The sequence below is a fragment of the Giraffa tippelskirchi genome, chromosome 6, assembly GCF_054371585.1.
Source record: "Giraffa tippelskirchi isolate mGirTip1 chromosome 6, T2T-mGirTip1v1.2.pri, whole genome shotgun sequence".
NCBI lineage: Eukaryota > Metazoa > Chordata > Mammalia > Artiodactyla > Giraffidae > Giraffa > Giraffa tippelskirchi.
This window is the reverse complement of record NC_137280.1, coordinates 99286634-99310567: the sequence shown is the minus strand read 5'-3', so window position 1 is coordinate 99310567 and position 23934 is coordinate 99286634. Positions and strand designations below refer to the sequence as shown.

The following is a 23934-nucleotide window of genomic DNA, read 5'->3' as shown; positions in this document are numbered from 1 at the left end:
AGGATGCCCACTTTCACCACTACTATTCAACATAGTTTTGGAAGTTTTGGCCACAGCAATCAGAGCGGAAAAAGAAATAAAAGGAATACAGATAGGAAAAGAAGAAGTAAAACTCTCACTGTTTGCAGATGACATGATCCTCTACATAGAAAACCCTAAAGACTCTACTAGAAAATTACTAGAGTTGATCAATGAATATAGTAAAGTTGCAGGATATAAAATTAACACACAGAAATCCCTTGCATTCCTATACTCCAATATTGAGAAAACAGAAAGAGAAATTAAGGAAACAATACCATTCACCACTGCATCAAAAAGAATAAAATACTTAGGAATATATCTACCTAAAGAAACAAAAGACTTATATATAGAAAACTATAAAACACTGATGAAAGAAATCAAAGAGGACACAAACAGATGGAGAAATATACCGTGTTCATGGATTGGAAGAATTAATATAGTGAAAATGAGTATTCTACCCAAAGCAATCTACAGATTCAATGCAATCCCTATCAAGCTACCAATGGTATTTTTCACAGAACTAGAACAAATCATCTCACAATTTGTATGGAAATATAAGAAACCTCGAATAGCCAAAGCAATCTTGAGGAAGAAGAATGGAACTGGAGGAATCAACCTGCCTGACTTCAGGCTCTACTACAAAGCCACAGTCATCAAGACAGTATGGTATTGGCACAAAGATAGAAATATAGATCAATGGAACAAAATAGAAAGCCCAGAGATAAACCCACGCACATATGGACACCTTATCTTCGACAAAGGAGGCAAGAATATACAATGGAGAAAAGACAATCTCTTTAACAAGTGGTGCTGGGAAAACTGGTCAACCACTTGTAAAAGAATGAAACTAGAACACTTCCTAACACCGTACACAAAAATAAACTCAAAATGGATTAAAGATCTAAACGTAAGACCAGAAACAATAAAACTCCTAGAGGAAAACATAGGCAAAACACTCTCCGACATAAATCACAGCAGGATCCTCCATGACCCACCTCCCAGAATATTGGAAATAAAAGCAAAAATAAACAAATGGGACCTAATTAAAATTAAAAGCTTTTGCACAACAAAGGAAACTATAAACAAGGTGAAAAGACAGCCTTCAGAATGGGAGAAAATAATAGCAAATGAAGCAACAGACAAACAATTAATCTCAAAAATATACAAGCAACTTCTGCAGCTGTATTCCCGAAAAATAAACGACCCGATCAAAAAATGGGCCAAAGAACTAAACAGACATTTCTCCAAAGAAGACATACAGATGGCTAACAAACACATGAAAAGATGCTCAACATCACTCATTATTAGAGAAATGCAAATCAAAACCACAATGAGGTATCATTTCACACCAGTCAGAATGGCTGCTATCCAAAAGTCTACAAGCAATAAATGCTGGAGAGGGTGTGGAGAAAAGGGAACCCTCTTACACTGTTGGTGGGAATGCAAACTAGTACAGCCACTATGGAGAACAGTGTGGAGATTCCTTAAAAAACTGGGAATAGAACTGCCATATGACCCAGCAATCCCACTGCTGGGCATATACACCGAGGAAACCAGAATTGAAAGAGACGCGTGTACCCCAATGTTCATCGCAGCACTGTTTACAATAGCCAGGACATGGAAGCAACCTAGATGTCCATCAGCAGACGAATGGATAAGGAAGCTGTGGTACATATACACAATGGAATATTACTCAGCCATTAAAAAAAATACATTTGAATCGGTTCTACTGAGATGGATGAAACTGGAGCCCATTATACAGAGTGAAGTAAGCCAGAAAGAAAAACAACAATACAGTATACTAATGCATATATATGGAATTTGAAAGATGGTAACGATAACCCTATATGCGAGACAGAATAAGAGACACAGATGCATGGAACAATTTTATGGACTCTGAGGGAGAAGGTGAGGGTGGGACGTTCTGGGAGAATGGCATTGAGACATGTGTATTGTCATATGTGAAACAGAGCACCATTCCATGTTCGATGCATGTGACAAGGGCTCAGGGCCGGGGCAATGGGATGATCCAGAAGGATGGGATGGGGAGGGAGGTGGGTGGGGGATCCGGGAAGGGGAACACATGTAAACCCATGGCTGATTCATGTCAATGTATGGCAAAAACTATTACAATATTGTAAAGTAATTAGCCCCCAACTAAAATAAATAAATTTATAAAAAAAAAAAAAAATAGACCTGAGATCACGTAAATAGTTACTTGCAGAATTATATCTCAAACCTAGCGACCTCTGACTGCAGAGCCAACGTGGTTATTCTTATGCTGTATTGTATCCACGAGGCAAAGAAACAGACTTGCCTTTGATAGTAATAGATATTTCCCATGAACTATTATAAATATATAGCAGAGTTTGCAAATTCAGATGCCAGCAGACTCCAGACAGATAACTGTGAGCTGGATTATGATAGAAGAGAGTGATGACATGTATGGAGAACTGCAAAACCCATGTCCCATCTGAAAGATTAGCTGCTGATGAGCTCCAGCAGATTATTACCAGGTGGGAAAGTGGGCCCAGTATTGCCAGATCTTCCGTTTTTTTTTTTTTTTCTCCAAGAGAGGTCAGATAATTTGATTTTTATGTGAAGTCTTCTAATTTATAAACGTCGGCAGCTCTTCTTTAGCACGCTGTGTAAGCCAACCCTGTGTGCTGCCACCAAACACAAACGTGTATTGGATTCCACCCGTCACACAAGAAATGCACCTGGTATATTGTGGACACTACAATAAATTTACATGATGGGAAAGGGTGGTAACTGTGTAATAAGCACATTATACCCTTTGAAGTATAAGTTGCTTAGTTTGAACATTGGACTTAGTGAATCTGGTGTTTAAATTCGGTTTTCATGTGGATCAGTTAATCATAGGTGGGTGGGGGAGGAAGGAATTGCTCCCAGCGGCTTTTTGCCTCCTAATTGCATGCTTTCATTTGCAGATAGGACCCGCTGTGAGTGTGTGGATTTTTGAGTAAAACCTCGAACCCAAATGAAAAGAAACCATCAAGGAACAACTCCCACTGACAGTGAGTCTGCAGTCATCTGTATGCATAATACGGAATGTTCTCAACCCAGAGATAGCTCTTTTGAAAGGAGTGAGTGGTGAGTCTGACTATCCCCACTGGTGATTAATCTAAATCCTTCCCATAAAGAGAGGGCTACTACTCCTGCATGCTTAGCATTTACTGACTGTCGAATAGTAAGCTAATTTTTGTGTTACAGAAAATGACTCCAGCATGGTTTAAGAGAATTCTTTACCGCTAACAGTGTGTTTAATGTATGTTTGCAATTTGACTTTCTTCTTCAGTTAGACACATCCCTTCCTTTGCCTATGTATTTTTTGTCATTTTTTTTTTACCAGTCCAAATCATACCATCTTCCAAGGCTTGTCTCCCTTGATATATTCAGCCATCTTTAAAGAGATGATCATCATAGTTAGAGCATCCAGTCTAATCTTGTTATGTAGGTCTCATTGCCTTTGGAAATGATTGTTTCAAAGGACTGGGCATGAGATCCAGTTTTGGCCAATGGAAATAAAAGGAAGGTCAGAGAGAAGCTATTGGGAAAGGTTTTCTTGCTTTTGAGAAAAAGGAAAAGAAGTAGTCCCTCCTCCAGAGCTTGTTTTATTTGAATGTGACATCTGGAACTGTTGTAGCTCTTGTGCTACCAGCCTGAAGGGTTGTTCCCTTACCTGAAGAAGGGCAGAGGTAAGAGAATTACAGAGAAGTAGAACTGGGCCACATTCACTATTCCTTGAATCATCTTCTCAGTAGATTCCTTTATTATGTGATAAAGTACACCGTCTTATTGTTTAAGCAGTTTTGCCTTTAGATTTTCTGTTACTTGCTGTGGAAATCATCCCAGTTCATTTGATTCTCCTCTTTCTTTGTACCCACTGGCATTTATACATCAGTATGTTCTGAACTGTCTAGTAATGTTTGTGTGTATTGCCTTTGTAGCACATTATAAACTTTGTGATGTCAAGTACTGTGTTTATGTCCCTGTTGTGTCTTGACACATTCATGCCTTCTTAAAAAGTCATCATTGCCCATTTACTGAACTAAATTATTTGAACAGTAGAGAATTTGGAAAGTCAATTCATAGATGTAAGTCATTATGTTCTTTTTACACACATTTCTTTAACCACACTGCTTTCCTCTAGTGAAGTTTGGCTTTTGATTTAAGATACTTGTGTGTTACACATTTTCAGGTGGTTAGTTCTACTCAGTTTACTGTTTGTTTTTATTCAACTTTGCCATGAAAATCAGCTCCTCTCCTATATGTTTGAAAATTGGCTTTTAATCTCATAGGTTTTGCTATCTTCTCTGTTAATAGAGAAGGAATCATTTACCTTCTGTGCTAATTATAGGAATGAGGGACATGGATAGTAAGACTGTCATAAATGAGGAATAATTTGCATTTGGCTTTGCAGTGCACATTGACAAAAAGACTTCCTGACTTATGCATCTCTGTTCTGTTCTTAGGACCTGGTTTTGTGTACAGGGATTGAGGAAGGAGGCTGGATGATGATCTGGTGTCTTTCAGGAGCCTTGAGTCACAGGATGGAGTATTTAGCTGATTCTAGTTTGAATTTATTTATTTTTATTTTTTAATTTTTTGGCTGCTTCTGATGGCATGCAGGATCTCAGTTCCCCAGCTAGGGAACAGACCTGTGCCTCCTGCAGTGGAAGTGGAGTTTTAACCACTGGACCCAGGGAAGCCCCAAGATGATTCTATTTTAAAACTCGTTAAAAGCACCTTTCCTCCTCCTCTAACTCAGGATATCCATGTAGTTGTTTATCTTTTCTTTAGATTCTGCTATTATAATCTTGCAAAAGTGAAATAAGAACCTTGTTTTCTTCCTTAAAGTCTAGTTTTGATTTCAGTTTTGTTAAGGAATATCATAAGCCTTTGTTGTAATCTGCTAATACATTCTGAATCCTTCAAAATGATTTATATTCAGGGAAGAATTTACTTTTTTATTGTTGTTCTGTGATAAAATGGAGGTAATAACTTTTTAAGAAGATAGGGAAAGTTGAATGATGTGCTTGAACCATTATTTTTACTTCAATAATGTCATTGTTTAATAGAATAAGTTCAGATCACCAAGGTGAGCTTTAATGTAGTTTATTTCATATAGGAATGAAACATGTGTCTTAACCTCTGGCAGTCATGGCAGACATATGATCTGAATCAATCAGAATGGTCTTCGGATATTTGCTAGAAATACTGGGATCAAGGTACTTTTTTTCCTGCTGAATTTCATCCCAGCAACTGTCTGGGATGACAGACATATGGGATTGCTGTGGAAATGGCTGGGATGGACATATGGCTGGGATTCCAGCCATAAAAGGAAAGTCAGTTGAGTAAGAAGCCAACAGGGAAGGAGGAGACAGCAGAAACACACCCTGATCACCTTTGTTGAGATGCTGAAGCAAGTCTTCCCTAAAGATGGTATAAATGAAGTTGCTCAGTCGTGTCCGACTCTTTGCAACCCCGTGGACTGTAACCTACCAGGGTCCTCAGTCCATAGAATTTTCCAGGCAAGAGTACTGAAGTGGGTTGCCATTTCCTTTTCCAGATGGTATGCCTAGACTTTATTCAGTTACGAGAGCCAATAAGTTCCAAAGCGTCATAGCTTCAGTTCAGTTCAGTTCAGTCCTGTTGCTCAGTCGTGTCCGACTCTTTGCGACCCCATGGACTGCAACATGCCAGGCTTTCCTGACCATCACCAACTCCTGGAGCTTGCTCAAACTCATGTCCATGGAGTCGGTGATGCCATCCCACCATCTCATCCTCTGTCGTCACCTTCTTCTCCTGCCTTCAGTCTTTCCCAGCATCAGGGTCTTTTCCATTGAGTCAGTTCTTCGCATCAGGTAGCCAAAGCATTGGAACATATACATCATAGCATATACATCTTTGTTATAACCCATTCTATACCATATAATGATAACTCAGAGGACTTGCTGAGACGTGAATTGTGAATTAGGCAAGTCTCTGATACAGGTGTGCAAGGTGGCAGATATTGCAATCCTTTCTTTGATATTTTTCAGGTATTAAGTACAAGAGTTAAGCTGATAAACAAATATGTAATCTGTACCATTACTGGTGGAGCTTAATGTGACAGAAAGAGGCTGATAGTATCGAAACAACCCTCCTAATGAATAGGTTCTTAACTGAGGTTTGGTCCTAGAGGAAAAGGAGTAGCCATCATCCATGCTGATTCAGCTCTTTGGGGGAGACGCCTGCTGAACCCTTGACTCCTCTGGAACTGTAAAACAAATAGTTGTGCAGAACCAGCGTTTTGGCTGACTTTTAAAAAAAGTAATATGTTATTATTGTTTTTTTCGTAAGAAGACATGAGAAACGTACAGGACAATCCTTTATTCCAAATCTTGGGACCAGTTACGGTTTGAAATTTTGTACTTTTTTAGATTTCAGAAAGGTTCATGTATGTTTAACGTAATACCTCTTTTATTTATGGAAAGACCGTGTAGCTTTCTATTATTGATAATACAAATAATAATGTCTTTCACTGAATGACAGGCTTGGTGTACTATTCAGCATTATCTTAACTGTTTGATAAATTATATTCATTTTTACACTTGAGAAAATTAAAGGCATTAGGTGATTTTTATCAAGGTTTATACAGCTAGGAAGTAGTCGAGTTGAGATTTCAGCTCCCACTGCTGGACTCTGCGCTCCAGTGCTCAACCGCAGCTCTGCTGCCTCTTCAGCGCGTTATTACAGCTCACATTTATCTGTGTATTGCTGACATGAGCAAGACTATTACTTTTTGATAAATTTAGTCCATTAATTAAATTCATTTAGAATTTCTGATACACTTAGCTTGTCTGGGAGTGCAATCCTTATTTGTAATGAAACATAATTTGCTTTATCCTTTCCAGATTTTATATCTTACGTTGTTTGCTTACCAGCTGCATTGGCTGGAACTCCTAGAACATTGTGATTACAATGAGCATCTTGTCTTGTTCATTAATTTAATGCCTCTGATGTTTCACAAAACATTACATTAATTGGAACGTCTACAGTGTTCACCACTGAGCATGAAGCCAGCCTTTTGGTTTTCTTTATAAATCAAATGTTAAAGCGATCAATTTACTTCCATTTTATTAAGAATTTTAAAAAATTCTGTTTTAACATCTGTAAGGGCCATATTTCGAAGTGTTAATTGTTACCATGTCATAATTGCTCAAAATTAAAAGTTCAGTTATGTCTATCTACTTACCCTGTGTTTCCATTTTAATCTCTGATAGTCTTTAAACTTACATCTTTGGTAAATTTATTAGTATGCATTTAAAAATATGTTTATCATACTTTATAATTTGCTGACTTACATTTACATATTGTTTTTTTAATATGTGAGCCTAGCATATAATAGGAGCTCAACGAATAAATGTTGAATAAGTTAATTTTTATGATTGTCTAATTAGTGAGGCATCTTGATAGCATGTTTTCGTTAGTGATAGGGAAATGTTATATTAATTTTACCGAGGGAAAAAAATCCAGAAAATACATGTTTAATATTAAATTGTGGTTTTCTGATTTTTTGTTCATGTGACTGATTTCTCATCCTATAATTTTCATTCTGATTTGATAGCACCTGCTATAGGGTACTAGCCTACTTGAAACTGTCAGGTGGTTTTAGGAGTTAACACACACACACACGAGGAATAATTTGCTCACAAAATGTGAAAGAATGAAGAAATGTGTACATTATAGAAAATTATTAAACTGCGAAGGTTGAATAGGATATTCATTTAAACAATGCCTCTGAATGGCTCCAAGTTTCTCCTATAACTTGTAAATATCAATCAAGGAGCTTGGGTGATTTTGAGGGCATAGATTAATGATATTAGCTCTTCAGTTTTGGCAATGGGAGCCAAAATATCTGTCCTTACTTATAGCTAGAAAATATTGTTGAAAGTTTGATTAATTTTTTTAGTTTAAAGGAATAGAAACTGATATTAAATCTCTAGTTTTTTGGTTAATGGTCCAGGTATAAGTACCCAGAAATAACTGCCATCTGCGGGGCAATGTCGTGCTTATGTAAATAGAATTGGTAGCCCTAATGTTGGACCACTTAGCAACTAACATACATATATATAATAAGCCTTGCCACAGCAGTTGGGTTTTATTGTAGCTATTGCTCTATGTCCTTACTGTAAAGGCCGTGATTTCTATGAGGAAATCAAAAAAGCAGCTCTCCTTTGGTTTTGATTAAGGAATATTTTCTGGCAGCATGAGAAAAAACACTCTTCTGTACTTTATGGATGGAAGACATCCATTTCTTCTTTGAAGAGTAGTCATGCAGGATACCTATTTTCATTTATTACTATTTGTTAATATTTGTGAATGCTTTTAGTGCACATGTTTGCTAAAAAATGCTTGTAGGAAATGGTACTAAATGAAATGTGCTAATCTGAAGGTAGAGATAGACACTTCCTGTGCAAGATCATATTCCCGTGGCTCTCTATTTCTGTAGTTCTCTTTAAAAATGATTGCTTTAAAAAATAAAAAGTTGATCTGTAAAACTCACTAAAAAGTTCAGTGCTGTCTATATTGTTATTGGGTTTTAATGCCCGATAGGAAAGAGTAAATATTGCTTCTTAAATATTGCAGCACTTTCATACCTAATTATTTAACATCTTTAGACCTTCTGACTTACTTTTCTCTGATTCTCTCAGATACTTCAAGCAGTTAACAAGGCAGATTTATCAGTAGAGCAAACAAATCTTTTTAAAATTTATAATTCTGAAAAGTTTAATAAATTAAACTTGGAAATTTAGCATATCAAGTTTTCTTGTCTTTCAAATATCTTAGTAGAGCGTAAAGTACGATAATAATAATGTTACTACAGATGTATTTAATAGCACATGACTATTAATACTGATTGGTTTCTATACTTTCCCAGAGTTAGAGATTTATCCACCAAAATGGAAACAGTTACTGTCTTAGGCCAGTTAAAGCAGTTTGATTAAAAATCAAAACTATGATGCTGATATAAATAAAGCTATTTGGGTCAAAAACTACAGAATAAGAGTGGATTTCTGAGGAAAGAAATGTGAGACTGGCAGAGGCCTAGCCAAGACTTAGCTGGCGATTGTTAGGATGAGTGCTTTTCTGAGGCTGCAGATCATCCCTTGTAGTCTTACTCAAAATTGTAGGTTTTAATTTTATGGAACTCAATATATTTACCTGATATACGAGTGTGCTTTTTTTAGTTCTCCACTTCAGGGAAGAAAGCTAGTTTTTTTCCCTTTAAACTGCTGGAGTTAGGGGAGCCTTTTAGGATTGGTAATACAGATGTTCTAATGTGTTACTTTTTTTTTTTTTAATGTATTTGTTTATTTTTGGCTGCATCGAGTCTGTAGCATGTGGGCCTATTAGTTCCAAGGATTTGAACCCACGTCCCTTGCATTGGAAGGCAGATTCTTAACTACTGGACCACCAGGGAAGTCCCTCTGATGCGTTGTTAGAGGGAGTGTAAGTATGTACATTTTCTTAGAAGAAGATTTGGAAAATATCTGTCAAAACTTAAAATACCTCCCCCAAATTAAAATATATAAACAGACCCTTTGATTCATCAGTTTCACTCTTTGAATTTATCCTAGAGATAAATCCCACTGTCTGATATCCCACATTTGTGAATTTACAAGATAATTTCTTGCAGCATGATTGTAGTCGTGAAAAATTGGAAACAACACAACTTCCCACCTGTTGACAGTGAGTTACACCTGTAAGATAGAATACAGCCTTTCAAAACTGAGAGAGGCAGTTTGTTTTAAAGTTTCTGAAACTGCCTGATTTCCAAGATAAAGAGTTGAATGAAAAAGCAAGATGGACAAATAATGTATTTGGTACCATGAAAATATTTTTTTAAAGGAAAAAATATATATTTATATTCTTGTATATTATTAGAATTTCTGTGAAAGGCTATAGCAGAAGCTAATATTGGTAGCTGTGTCTTGGGAAGAGAATTTTTGTGGCTAGGGATAATGATGAGAAGAAAATTTAGTTTTCGTGATTTGCTTTTGTTTCCTTTGAGTTTTACACCATGATGGTATATTACCTACATACCTGACCAAAACAAGCAAAAACCCAGATTAATATGTGGTACTTAGTTTAAAAAAAAGTTCATTCCATTTTTCATCTTTACTAACTCATGAAAATCTGTTAGGATGAGACCTCCAATTACGTAAAAAACGTTTTTTATTGTGGTAAAGAACATGTAACATAGAATTTACCATCTTAGTTTTAAGTGTGTAGTTGAATAGTCACATTGTTGAGAAACAGATCTCCGTAACTGTTTCATCTTGCAAAGCTGAAACTGTATACCCATTAAACAACTCCCTTTTTCCTCCTGTTGCCAGCCCATGGTAACTACCATTCTACTCTGTTTTCTGTGAATTTGACTATTTTAGCTTGGGCCTGGGTTCAGTCCCTGGTCAGAGAGCTAAGATCCTACAAGCCATGCACACAGTGTGGCCAAAAAGAAAAGAAAACAAAACAACTTTGACTATTTTATACCTCATATAAGTGGAATCATACAGCATCTGTCTTTTTATGACTGGTTTATTTCACCTAGCATAATATCCTCAAGCTTCATCCATCCATGTGATAGGATTTCCTCCTTTTTAAGACTCCACTGTATGTATATATCACGATAATACTTTATATATATCACTTTTTGTTTATCTGTTCATTGGCTCAAGGACATTTGCCCTGATTCTGCCTCTTGTCTTATGTGAATAGTGCTGGTAACAACATGGGTGTACAGATACTCTTCCAGATCCTGCCCTCAGTTCTTCTGAATATATGGCCGGACGTGGGAGTGCTGCATCGTACAATGGAATTATTTCTAAATTTTTGAGGAACCTCCATATTGTTTACCATAGGAGTTGCACTACTTTACCATTTTACTAACATACAGTGCACAAGGGTTCCTTCCAGTTTTTTCACATCCTCATCAACATTGTTAATATCTGTTTTATTTTTTTGATAGTAGCCATGAAAATGGACATGAATTGATCTCAGGCAGCATTTTTAACAAGTTTAAAATCATTATAATGTACTTCTTATATATTTATAGTTTATCTGGTACATTTACTTAATTTCAGTTCAGTCATCAAAAATGCAACAAGTGGTCACTTTTTAGAACTATTTATCTTTTTTTTTTCCAGTGTGACTTGTTGCTGTAACTTCAGGTCTGTGTTGTATAATGAGATCCTCAAGGGTCTCTGCCTCCCTCTATCTACCTCACCTATTTTTTTCTTCTATTTAACCATGAATGAAATACCCAGGGAACAGACTAGCTATATTAACTCCAATGAATTTTGCTAACTTTACTTCTTTTCTCTAACATAGTTAAAATTTGAAGGTTCTGCATGTTACAAGAATCCCAATGGTGTATCAGCATTAAAAATGTTACGTTTTAATTTTAAAAGAAACCTCAATTTTACTTTGCAACAGACTATCTAACCATTCTTTATACTTATAATTGAAAACAGTTTTACCTTCATGATCTTGACAATCTTTGTTAACTTTTCTCATAAGATGAATTTAGTCAAATTGACTTTTTAAAGTACAGTTAAGCAGTGTTTAAGCAGGGGATTTTATCCAGAGCACAAAAGTACATGAGATTCTAGTAAGAAAAGGAAAAATAGTGTAAATTGTTCTTCAGTTTTTTTCTTCTTTCACAAGAAGATTTTAGAGGCATGAGTAGTTCTACAACAAAATAAAGAGCTAATAAAGTATTTTACATTTTGAGTAAATTACTTGTAGTTTTTTTCTTGAAGTTTCTGAAATTATCGTCACATAAGTGTGTGTTGTCTTGCAAATGTTTGTTCTTCAGAATTATTTAGCAGTAGTGTTTAGAAATGTTATTACTCACATTGTGTGAGTATCCAGCTGTATAATTATATCATACTCACTGGAAGTCACTTTGAAATAATTATTATAAATCATATGCATTTGAAGTCATTTAAAAGTATTTTTTGCTAGACATTAAGTTCATTATTATGCAGTTCTACTCCTCTATGAGTTATTTGAGTTATTTAAAACAGCTGCTGCATTTATTATATTTGGTGTGTGAGTTGATGGAGAAGGCTGCTAAGTGGTGGTATGGCTTGGAAAGGGTGGGGGTGTAATCCTCGCTGTGAGTTTTGAGAAAAGATAATGAAATCCTTTATGTCCCTTTCCATAGACCTGCATTTCAAAGACTTACATTTTAATAAGAATTGGTTGTGCAGCTGCAACCCTGGCAACAAGGCCTGGGAGAGAAGAATTGGGGCAGCCTTCCAGAAATCAAGGCAGGCAGTTGTCTCGTGTGGAGCTGAGCTAATGAAAATGATAAAACTATAAAGCACTTAGTAGAAATAAGACCAAGTACTTTCTTTGGCAGAGTAGATGTTGAAATTTTCCATACAGTATTTTATTAGTTATAAAGTCCAAAAGCTTCCATAAGCTACTCCCGCTTAATAAAAAGTAGCTATATTATACTCTCCTTTAGTATAAAGATACCATAAATACTTTCAGAAGCTAATGTTTCTGTAAATTCTATCTGAAATATAATTGTTATTGGCTGTTTCTTGATGAAGTCTAGACGTTGTCAAAACACAAGCTACCAAGCTTGTCAGATTTTTAAAAGCAAACTTTCAAGTTTTAATAATTAGAAAATTAAATGCTCATAGTAGTTTTAATGTAAACTTCTCATGTTGTTTGGATTGTTTAGATCACGCTCAAATAGCAAAATTTGTTAGACATAAACCCTCTTTTCAACACTATGACGATGGCTATAAATATATCATTAAACCATGAATTATTGCCTGGTTGTTAGGTATTTAGGTTGTATCTGGGAATTTCCCTCTTAACCATAGTAAGTATTGCAATAAAACATTGTTTTGGCATATAGGGTTGTTTTTTTTCCTGAATTACTTGGGATTACTTCTGGATTTCCAAAAGTGATATTTCTGCATTACATGTAAACTTTTAAAAATACTACCAATTTACACAGTATTCTTAATATTCCTGATGGCTCAGATGGTAAAAAATCCTCCTGCAGTGCAGGAGATCTGGGTTCCATCCTAGGGTTGGGAAGAACCCCTGGAGAAGGGCGTGACAACCCACTCCAGTGTTCTTGTCTGGGAAATCCCATGGACAGAGGAGCCTGGCGGGCTACTGTCCATGGGGTCTCAGAGTCGGGCACGACTGAGCAACTAAACATTTGCACTTTCACACTTAATGTTTCTAGGAATGAGCTTTTTTCTTATATGTTTGGCTCTTGACACACTTAAATCTTGACTTCTCTCTTTAATTCTGGGAAGTTTATTCTCATTGTTTCTTAATATGTTTGTTGTTTTCTTGAAACATTTTGTTTTTTCCCTTCCTTCTGAAACTCCTATTATCTTGATGTCTTCTTTTCATACTCAGTATTTCCTTTTGATTCTTTTATTTCCTAAGATTATCTTTAAAAAAATACTTATTTATTTAATTTGGCTACTCCGGTTCCTAGTTATGGCAGTCAGGATCTTCTGTCTTTGTTGTGGCATGCGGAATCTTTAGTTGTGGCTCTTGGGATCTACTTTCTCAACCAGGGATCAAAGCCGGGCCCCCTGTATTGGACGTGTGGAGTCTTAGCCACTGGACCATCAGGGAGGTCCCTGCACTTGATTCTTTTCCATGGATTCTTCTGAGTTCATACTACTCATATCCCCCCTCGGTCTCTTCATTCTTGGAGCATCTAATCCACTAATTCTACATTAGTGGTTGGGTTGTTTGGTGTATTATGTGTCTTTTATATAGCTGTTTTATGGCTTGCTCCAAATACTTATTTTAGCTAGTAAGCTAATAATTCTTTGGGAAGGAATATTATCCACTTAGTCTAATAATATGGATTAGGGAATGACCAACAGCCAGACCTTCGTTTGTGTTGGTCTGAGTGAGTTTAAGAGAGGAAGGGCTTGATCTCAGGTCAAACAGCCACCTGGCACTGAATTGCTGTTAGGTTCTTCTGTTGGCTACTACTGCGTTAGGCCGCTTCTGATCAGGGTTTGTTTTTTAAACTCTTAGAAATTTTAAGAGGTGGTTTCCTTGTATCGTAATTCACCGCCAGTTCTATAGTGTTTTCTGAGAGGAGAAGGACTGAGACGAGTAAATGAACTCAGGGTAGTCCATTTGTACCAGTTTTCATGAACTTTCCCCTCATAGGCCTTTTGTGCTGTCCTGATTTCATCTTGCTGACAAAGATATGAGCTGTTCTGCTAATTTCTGGTGAAGGGGCAATCAAGGGAAAGATAAAGGCAGACTGAAAAAAGCTTTTTAGGGAATCTTGCCTTTTGACTCCTGCCACCCTTTGCTCCTGACTAGAGGTCTCCAGTGTCTACTCAACAAAATCAGTGGAAGTTCAGAACCATCAGTGATTTGGTGCTCAGCCTTCTTTATGGTCCAACTCTCACATCCATACATAACTACTGGAAAAACCATAGCTTTGACTATATGGACCTTTGTTGGCAAAGAAACCAACCCTGTCTCACAGTAATCTTACAATGTTGGTATAATCCTTATAAGAGAAAACTTGAACTCAGAGAAGTTACAGACCAGTGCCACTTAACTAATAAGTGGTAGAATCTAGTTTTAATTCATTGTTTCTTTTTTTTTTTTTGCAAATATTGGGACACGTTACCATGTTAAATGCTATAAGAGATAATGATTTGGAGTCTGTCTTGATGGAGTTTACAAGAATCTGTATATCATAAATTGTTATTTAAGACAGCATTGAACTGTACCTTAAAAAAGTAAGAGAAAGTGGTCTACCATTAAGTTACTTAACATATCTGAGCTGTGGTTTCTTTATTTCCAAAGTAAGGATAATACTTACCTCTTAAGATTATAGAAATTAGATAGTGTTTATCGAAATACACAGTGTAATATCTGACTAGTGCTCAGTTTGTTTTTTTTCTTCATTAGGGGTTTACAATTTAGTTGAACCTCTCTTTATAATTTTCTATCATCACTGATTTTTCTTATATAAAACAAAAACAGACTGGAAAATCCAAGAATATTGAATTTCTTATGTATGACCTGCTATGATTTAAGTTTATGAACCAGAAACAGTCCATATTTTTTTCATTTTTTAAAAAAATTGAAGTATAGTTGGTTAACTTTTTTTTTTTTTTCCCCTGGCCGTGCCACACTACTTGTGGGGTTTCAGTTTCCCATTAAGTATTAAACCTGCGCGTCGAAGTGAGATCCCAGAATCGTAACCACGAGGCTGCCGGGAACTCCCTCTTGATTAACAATATTACATTGTTAATAGTCTCAGATGTACAAAATAGTGATTCAAAAAAAATAGTATTTTTATAACTTAAACTCCATTTAAAGTTACTACAAAATAAAACTATATTTCCCTGTACTATATCCTTGTTGCTTGTCTAGCCCATGTTGTTGAGTGATATTTTCTATTTCTGAAATCATTTTCATCATCATACCATCATTATGAAAGTCCATCATTACATGCTTTCCTTTGAATATAAAAATGAAGATCTTGTTTTAAACGGAATTAGAAAACTCCCCCCATTATTGTTTAGAGTTATTTTATAAGGTGATTCAAAAAGGTTTGAACATTTAAAAAATTTATTTAGTTACCTATGTTATACTTTGGTGAGTAATCGCATTTGTACTAAGGAACTACCATCGTTTCTGTAATGCTCATTTGGTACCTTGTGTGTAACACAGCATATGGCTATCTTATGGTCTGATTCCTCTCGGACTTTTTGTTGGTAGCACATGATCTTTGATGGTTGAAATGGCAGCCAGGTTGAATGCCTTCAGTTCCTCAAGTCTGTAAGGAATATGTGGTCCCAACTCTATAGTTTTCTTTTTACCTAATCCTCACTAGAAGTGTGGTGTAATAGTTGTGAATTCTGATGGCTACTATTTCAAAGGCAATCCAAATTTTGGATCATAATGGCCAGTCTAGCATGGTGATGGGTATTCATTAAAGAGCCTCAGGATTGCGTGAGGCAGGAGATATTTTCCTGTTGGAAAATGAAGTTGTGGAGACTTATATAGTTGTAGAAAAAAATAGCAGATTTTTCGCACCATTTTTCTCTACAGAAAAGAATTGTTGAAAACCCAACATGCAAAATGATATGGCACAAAAATAGTAACTTTTTGGTGAATTCCTTGTATGTTCAGTCGCATTCTGTTCTCTTTCATTGCCACATATGCAGGCATTCTGGAGATTTACTTTTTCCCCTTAAATAGAGCTTAGTCTTCTCTTTGAACCTTGAGCAACCCTACAATTATCCATATAGTTTTTATCTTATCTGACTCCATCGGGGCTGAAACAGATGGGAATACAAGAATTCTACGTCAATACCTTAATGAATATGCCCCAACTGTGAACTGCTTAAATGCCTAGCTCTCCTTGTCAGAGTTCTGGGACTTAACTGAGTAAAACCTAAAAGTGAATTAGAAGTAGAAGGTGACCCTGCAGTTTGGTGCTTACTGCATATTTATGTTCAGCCTAGTTAGTGAGTAATACATTTTTTAAAACTTTCAGTTCTGCTCTAACCACTCTCTCTTGATCATTGTCGTATTCACAGGGCCTAGTACATAGTAATTGCTCAATAGTATCTGTCAAATACACGCATGTGGTCAGTTGACCCTTGAACATCATGAATTTGGACTGCTTGGGTCCACTTATATGGGGATTTTTTCCCCCAGTAAATGTTCTACATGATCCATGGTTGATTGAATCTGTGGATGTGGAACTGTGTATGAAGGGCTGAGTCTAAAGTTATACTCGAATTTTCTACCATGGGAAGGATCTCAACCCCCTAACTCCTTGCACTATTTAAGGGTCAACTGTATTATATCAATAATACATGTATCTACGTATGGTGAAATCCTGCATTCAGAATGCATGCTGAAGTTTATTTCTGTTATCCAGTTAAGAGGTGGTATCAGAAAGTTATTGATTACCTGCTGTAATTTGAAGAAAGAAATACCAAAAAAAGAAGCTAAATGTACATGTTCTTTTTAATTTCCTTATGGTTACACTGCATTTAAAGTTTGATATAGCAATGGAAAACTCTTTTTTCTATAGATAATATGACACAGTATTATAAATTTTCTTTGTGGCAAGGTGTTCTTTCTGTTGCCCCTAAGTTGAACTACCTTCACTATTAACTTTGAGATTAGCATTCTTTAAGATAACCTGTTTTAAAACATTATTCCTATATTTATGTTTACATGTAAACTGTTAACACTTTTTATAGAAATATATTAAATTTCATTCTGGACCTGGAAGATAAAAAGACGATAGAGAAGTATTTTTACCTTACATTGTTTTATCTAAGCAACCAAAAACACTTTTAAACTACCAGCTGTAATCCCACATAGATATATCTTTAACTTTTTCTTTAACGTTATCACAGCACTAACTGGTCCATAGTCAAGTCTATGAATGCTTGCATAGGCCTTTTAAGTCTCTTTTATATAGTCTGGATACTCAGTGTTGGTTTATTTAAATTCCAACTTTTTTTTTTTTTTTTTTAAGTTAAAAGTACACCTTATTCTTTAAAAAAAAAAATTGTGTGTGGGCTTACCAAGGAGAATAGCAGATTTGTTTAATAATTTTTTCAAGGTATTTTGAAGATCATTTAAAATATGAAAGTATCTTATTTTAACTTTTGGGAATGTTATTTACCCTGTTTTTTAAAAAATAATGATATAACTGGACTTACGGATTTGATAAGAAAACTTCAAAGCTAAAATAACAGCAAGTTTTCCCCTGAAGAGCTTAGTGATTCTTCTTTTGGAGAAATACAAACTCATTCTGACTTAGGGCAGCATATTTCTGCTGTGTGCACTTAGAACACAGGTCAGAATACCAGGTGCCTATTTGTAGTTGATAGCATTGATGTAATTTTGTTCACATTTTCTCTGGAAAATTCCCAAGGGGTTTTAGTGTGGTATTTTCTAGATTTTTTTTTTTAAACCTGTAGATTCATTTCTGTATGTCTGTGTGGATATTTTCTTTTTCTTTTTTTTTAAAGTCATTTGGCTCTTTTAAACTGTAAATTTTATCTTAGTACTGGAAGCAATAATCCAGTTACCATTATTGATTTTCTTTGAGGGTTCTAGTGGTTTGTATTTGTAATGAGTTTGACTTATTTTGGTAGGTTTTATTTGTAGTGAAGTTAATGGCAGTGTATTTGTTGAAATCTTTCAGAATTTTCCCCACTTGTCACTTCAGTCCCATGTGACTTTACTAAGGGCTTATTTTTTCTGCATTGGTTTCCTTTTCTCCACACTAAGAATAGGAAAACCTGTTTAGTCTTAAGGATAAGCTTGTGGAGACCTAAGCAACTGTGGGAAAAAATGATAATTTATGGTGAGTTTGAGAGCCCCAAAGCTCTATGTAAATTGGTAGTCTGACTAGTCTTTAGCAAAGGACATATGTTTGTCATGGTTATTGTCATTGCTCATCTTTAATTTGCCAGTGGTGTGGACTCTATAAGTAAAATGTAATTCTAAGTGGCTTTTTTGTTTGTGCTAGACGTTTGGCTTGAGAAAAAACTTGATAACCTAACAACGTTAGTCATCTCTTGTAAGGTATTATAGGCACTTTGATAATGCAGTTTGATGTTCATTTTTGTGGCAGTGTTGGGGTGGAGAAATTTGAAGCAACTAAGTGTACTCTTTAGCTTGACATAATTCTGTTGTCATAGCAAATCTTGTAAACTTTTTTCTCAGCCAAAAATATCGCTGGTTGCTGAAAATGTATCATCCCACCTCCTCCAGGAAAAATACCAAGTTAACAAAAAGTCCTAAGCAAGTAGTCTCAAGGCAGGTAGCAGTCAAATGTAAATCACAGTGAGCTTTGATGCTCTCTGGGGATGAATCTGAAACACTGTATTGAAGCCTGGTCTGAAACTTACCTTGTTCCACACCCAGATAAATGATTGTACTTTGTGCCTAATCAGCTTTCACATTCTCAAGGGATGGATGAGGGGGTATTCCATGCTGGACCAGGAAGCTTGGATTACATACTTCTCATTCTTCAAGCCTTTAATTAACTGCCCTCCTTCTCTTGCAAAACAGACAAGGCAGCCAGTTCAGGTAGTAAGTAGGTATTGTATGCATTCCCCTCAACAAGTTTAATCTTCTGATATACATAGCCTTTACACTAAGTGAAAAACCTTACTAAATATAATTTATTATATGAGTGTATTTTTTTATAATTAATAAGTGATAGGTGGAGTAAGGTAGGATTCCTTACTCAACTATCAACTGAAAACCTTCTATTGTTAATCTTACTGTATGCTAGATTACCTTAGTACTGTTTTTGCTTTATTTATCTTAATACTTGCCCTCTTAAATATAAATTATAATAAACATACTCATGTAGTTTTTTATGCATGCTACTTTGTCTCAGAAAGATAGATGGACTAGAAAAATCTTTGTCTGCTTGCCTAGATAAGCATCAGGGAAACTTGTCCCTGCTCAGTTCTCTGGCCTTCCCTGGTAGCTCAGCTGATAAAGAATCTACCTGCAGTGCAGGAGACACTGGTTTGATTCCTGGGTTGGGAACATCCACTGGAGAAGGGATAGACTACCCACTCCAGTATTCTTGGGCTTCCCTTGTGGCTCAGCTGGTAAAGAATCTGCCTGCAATGCAGGAGACCTGGGTTTGATCCTTGGGTTGGGAAGATCCCCTGGAGAAGGGAACGGCTACCCACTCCAGTATTCTGGCTTGAAGAATTCCATGGACTGTGTAGTCCATGGGGTCACAAAGGGTCAGACACAACTGAGCGACGTTCACTTTCACTTTCCCTGGATGAAGGAGGAAAAAGAAGGATACAGTAGTGATGGTGATGATGCTCGTTTTTTTTGTTCAGTTGCTAAGTCATGGGATTCTTTGTGACCCCCATGGACCATAGCACTCCGGGCTCCTCTGCTGTTCGCTATCTCCTGGAGTTTGCTCAGGTTCATAGCCGTTGAGTCAGTGATGCTATCTAACCATTTCATTCTCTCCCTCCCCCTTCTCCTTTTGCCTTAAGTCTTTCCCAACATCAGGTCTTTTCCAGTGAGTCATCTCTTGCCATCAGGTGGCCATAGTATTGGAGCTTCAGCAACAGTCCTTCCAGTCAGTGTTCAGGGTTGATTTCCTTTAGAATTGACTAGCTTGATCTGATCATCTGATCATGCTAACAATAAAAACGTATCTGTTTTTTTTAAACTTGCTGTATGCCAGGCACTCTTCTAAGCAGTTTAAATTTATTCATTTAATCCTCACATACACCTTCAAGGTAGATGGTTATAAATTCCATTTTATAAAATTGTGAGCCTGAGATACACAGAGGTTAAGTAACCTGCCCAGGGTCATTCATCCAAAGTGTGGAGGAATGCAGGATTCCGATGTAGGCTGTCTAGTATCTGAGTCTAAATTCTAAGTCACTACATTATTACTCTTTCTGAGCTTGCATGTAGATAACAGTGTATAATGTGAATGTGACTATCCATGTGATGTGAGAATCTCAAGCTGAGAAATTAAATTAAAAAATGTAAACTTGAATTTTATACTTCACTTTATGGGTTTCTAAGCACTTGAAAGTGCATACTGTGCTTCACAGATTGTTCCTCAACCAGGGAACACTGGGCTTTAACAGAATAATCAGAAAAACACTATAAGTCTAAACTGTCTGAGAAGGAAATGAAAATCATGATTATTGAAATGAAAGTCACTAGCTGAGGGAAAATGTTAATAGCAAAAGTTAAATAGCAGTAGAAACAGGTAAAAGAATCATACATACATAGAAATGAATCTGAAGCTAGAGAGTCAATGAAACTGGAGTCAAATGCAAAGACAATCTTAAGAGCATTCATAGAGAAAAAGTAAATTTATGTTTAAAGGATGGTAAATTAGATTGAGAGTTGACTTCTCATCAGCAACAGTAGTGGTCAGAATAACATATGTAAAAGACTGAAGGAAAAACACTGTCAGCCAAGAATTCTGTACTTAGCTAAACTGTCATACAAGACTGAGGACAAAATACAGACCTTGTATTAACAATGTATGTGTTAACAGTGTTAACTGAGTGAAGGGTACATGGCATATTTCTGTTCTGTTTTAGTAGTTCTATAAATTATTTCAAAATTCTATAAATTATTTCAAAATTAAAATGAAAAAGAAAATCCACAATTTTAGAGAAACAACTGAGAAGCTTACCACTTGTAGCTAAATATTTTAAATGATGTCCTTCCCAGATGGCGTTAGTGGTAAAGAGCCCACCTGCCAGTGCAGGAGACAGAAGAGATGTGGGTTCGATCCCTGGGTCAGGAAGATCCTCTGGCGAAGGGCATGGTAACCCACTCCAGTATTCTTGTCTGGAGAACCTGATGGACAGAGGAGCCTGGCGGGCTACAGTAGAGTCACAAGAGTTGGACACAACTTAAGTGACTTAGCATACATGCACTACTGAAAAAAAAAAAATTCCTAAGCAGAAGAAGGAAGTTGAAAGGAAAAATTGGGAAGCAAGAAAAAATGGTGATCTAAAAATTGGTAAATGTGGATAAATATTGGTAATCATCAATATTATTTACATTTACCTATGCTAAGCATAAGTACTTCATGTAATTCTCTCAACAACCACGTAGTATAGGTACTAATGTTTTTCTTCAGTTTGAAAGAACTCATCCAGTTCCCAGCACAAGGAATGAAAAAGGACCAAACCAAGTTACATCGCTGAAAAACTTGAGAATTCCAAAAGTAAAGAGAAAATCTTTCAACTTCCCAGAGAAGGGAGAAATATATCACCAGAAAAGAAACAAAATTATGTCCCCAGACTTCTTAGCAGCAACTCTTGAAAGTAGTTAATAGTGAAACAGTGCCTTTAAAATCCTGAGGAAAAGATCCTTTACTTGGTATTCTGTATTTAACCAGTCAATTTGATGTCAAATGCACGCATTTAAACCATTTTTCTTCCCTGTACCCTTTCTTAAGACGCTACTAGAATGTGTTGTTGTTTACTCGCCAAGTAGAGTCAGATTCTTTGCCACACCATGGACTGCAGCATGCCAGGCTGTCCTTCACTAGGGGGATAGTGAACTGGAATGTGTGATTTTTTACAAAATAAGCTGAGAAGGATGAAAAAAGGAAGAAGTGATTCTCAGAAAGAGGGCATCAACCTTGGAAAGGAACCAAAGGAAATATGCCTTGAGAACAGCTAGTAAAGATTGAAGCAAGAGGCTAGATACTTCTGTGATGAAATCAAAAGAAAATCTGACTCAGTACATCTACTCACATGTTCAGGTATTTGGAAATTACAGGTCTTGTACAGAGCTAATTAAAGTGTTTCGCAGTCCCTGGTGCCTCAGTGGTAAAGAATCCACTTGCCTGTGCAGGAGATGCGGGGTCAGTCCTTGGGTCAGGAAGCTCCCCTGGGAGAAAGTGAGAAGTGTTAGTTGCTCAGTCGTGCTTCTTTTGTGACCCCCTGAACTATAGTCCACCAGGCCCCTCTGTCCATGGAATTTTCCAGGTAAGAATACTGGAGTGGGTAGCCATTCCTTCTCTAGGGGATCTTCGCGACTCAGGGATCAAACCCAGATCTCCTGCATTGCAAGCAGATTCTTTACCATCTGAAGGAAATGGCAACCACTCCAGTATTCTTGCCTGGAAAATCCCACGGAGAGAGGAACCTGGTGGACTACAGTCCCTGGGGTCGCAAAAGAGTTGGACATGACTTATTGACTAAACAACAACAGCTCTGGTATATGTACATAGAAAAACCAAGCAAACACAAATTCTCAGGAGTTATTAACCACAGAAAAAGTAATGATTATTCAAGAAAAAATAGGCTAATTCCAATAGATGACTTGTTTCAGCAGTGGCAGTTGTAGTAACAAACATTGATTATTGATTCAACCAAAAACTATTAATTATCAGTGTTGATAAGTGAAAGGGAGCTTGAGGGTAGGCAGTGATTTAAAAAAAGACATATTCTAATCTGTTTTAACAGAAAATCAGGTTAAATTATCTCAAAGTCAGTAACAAGAAATAGCAGTTGTCGTCTTATTCATAAATACCAGAAGAAACACCTTGATAACTTAAAGATGACTACCAACAGAGACGTCCGTGCTAAGTTGCTTTAGTCGTGTCCAACTCTTTGTGACCCCATGGACTGAAGCCCTTTCAGTCTGCTCTGTCCTGGGATTCTCCAGGCAAGAATCCTGGAGTGAGTTGCCATTTCCTCCTTAATCGAGCTCATGTTTCTTATGTCTCCTGTGTTAGCAGGCAGGTTCTTTACCATGAGCACCACCTGGGAAGCCCAAAGAATTATATTAGGACATTTCCTAATGCCATGACTGTGAAAGTGAAAGTACTAGTTGCTCAGTCGTGTCCTACTTTTTGCGACCCCATAGCTGTAGTCCACTAGGCTTCTTTGTCCATGGAATTCTCCAGGCAAGAATACTGGAGTGAGTAGCCATTCCCTTCTCCAGGGGGTCCTCCCAATCCAGGGATTGACCCAGGTCTCCTGCGTCGCAAGCAGATTCTTTACCGTCTGAGCCACCAGGGAAGCCCATAAAGTGTTAGTCGCTATATGTCATATTTGCCACTTTAAACAGCTTTTTATTGCTTACCAGTACTTTAAAAATCTTTGTGCTTGTATTAATATTTTAGCAAGAGTAAGGTAATGTGGATGTGCTCAGTTGTGTCTGACTCTTTGCAACCCCATGGACTGTAGCCCACCGGGCTCCTCTGTCCATGGGATTTTCCAGACAAGAATACTGGAGTTGGTTGCCATTTCCTTCTCCAGGGGATCTTCCCAGCCCAGGGGTTGAAACCATGTTTCCTGCATTGACAGGTGGATT

At 36.7% G+C, this 23934-nt stretch overlaps 1 protein-coding gene across 14 annotated transcripts in view; it reads left to right on the top strand.

Annotated features, from left to right (window-relative positions):
• CDC42SE2 (CDC42 small effector 2) overlaps positions 1-23934 on the top strand; it is a 112085-nt gene that overhangs the window by 31602 nt on the left and 56549 nt on the right. For 4 of the 14 annotated variants that reach the window (XM_081500269.1, XM_081500275.1, XM_081500271.1 and 1 more), the window contains one exon: positions 2973-3059. The exons of 2 other annotated variants lie outside the window; for them this stretch is intronic. The gene's annotated coding sequence lies outside the window, so the exon portion shown is untranslated. Of the gene's footprint in view, positions 1-2972; positions 3136-23934 lie in introns of all 14 variants that reach the window. 8 more of the 14 variants (XM_081500264.1, XM_081500266.1, XM_081500265.1 and 5 more) reach the window with 3 other exon arrangements.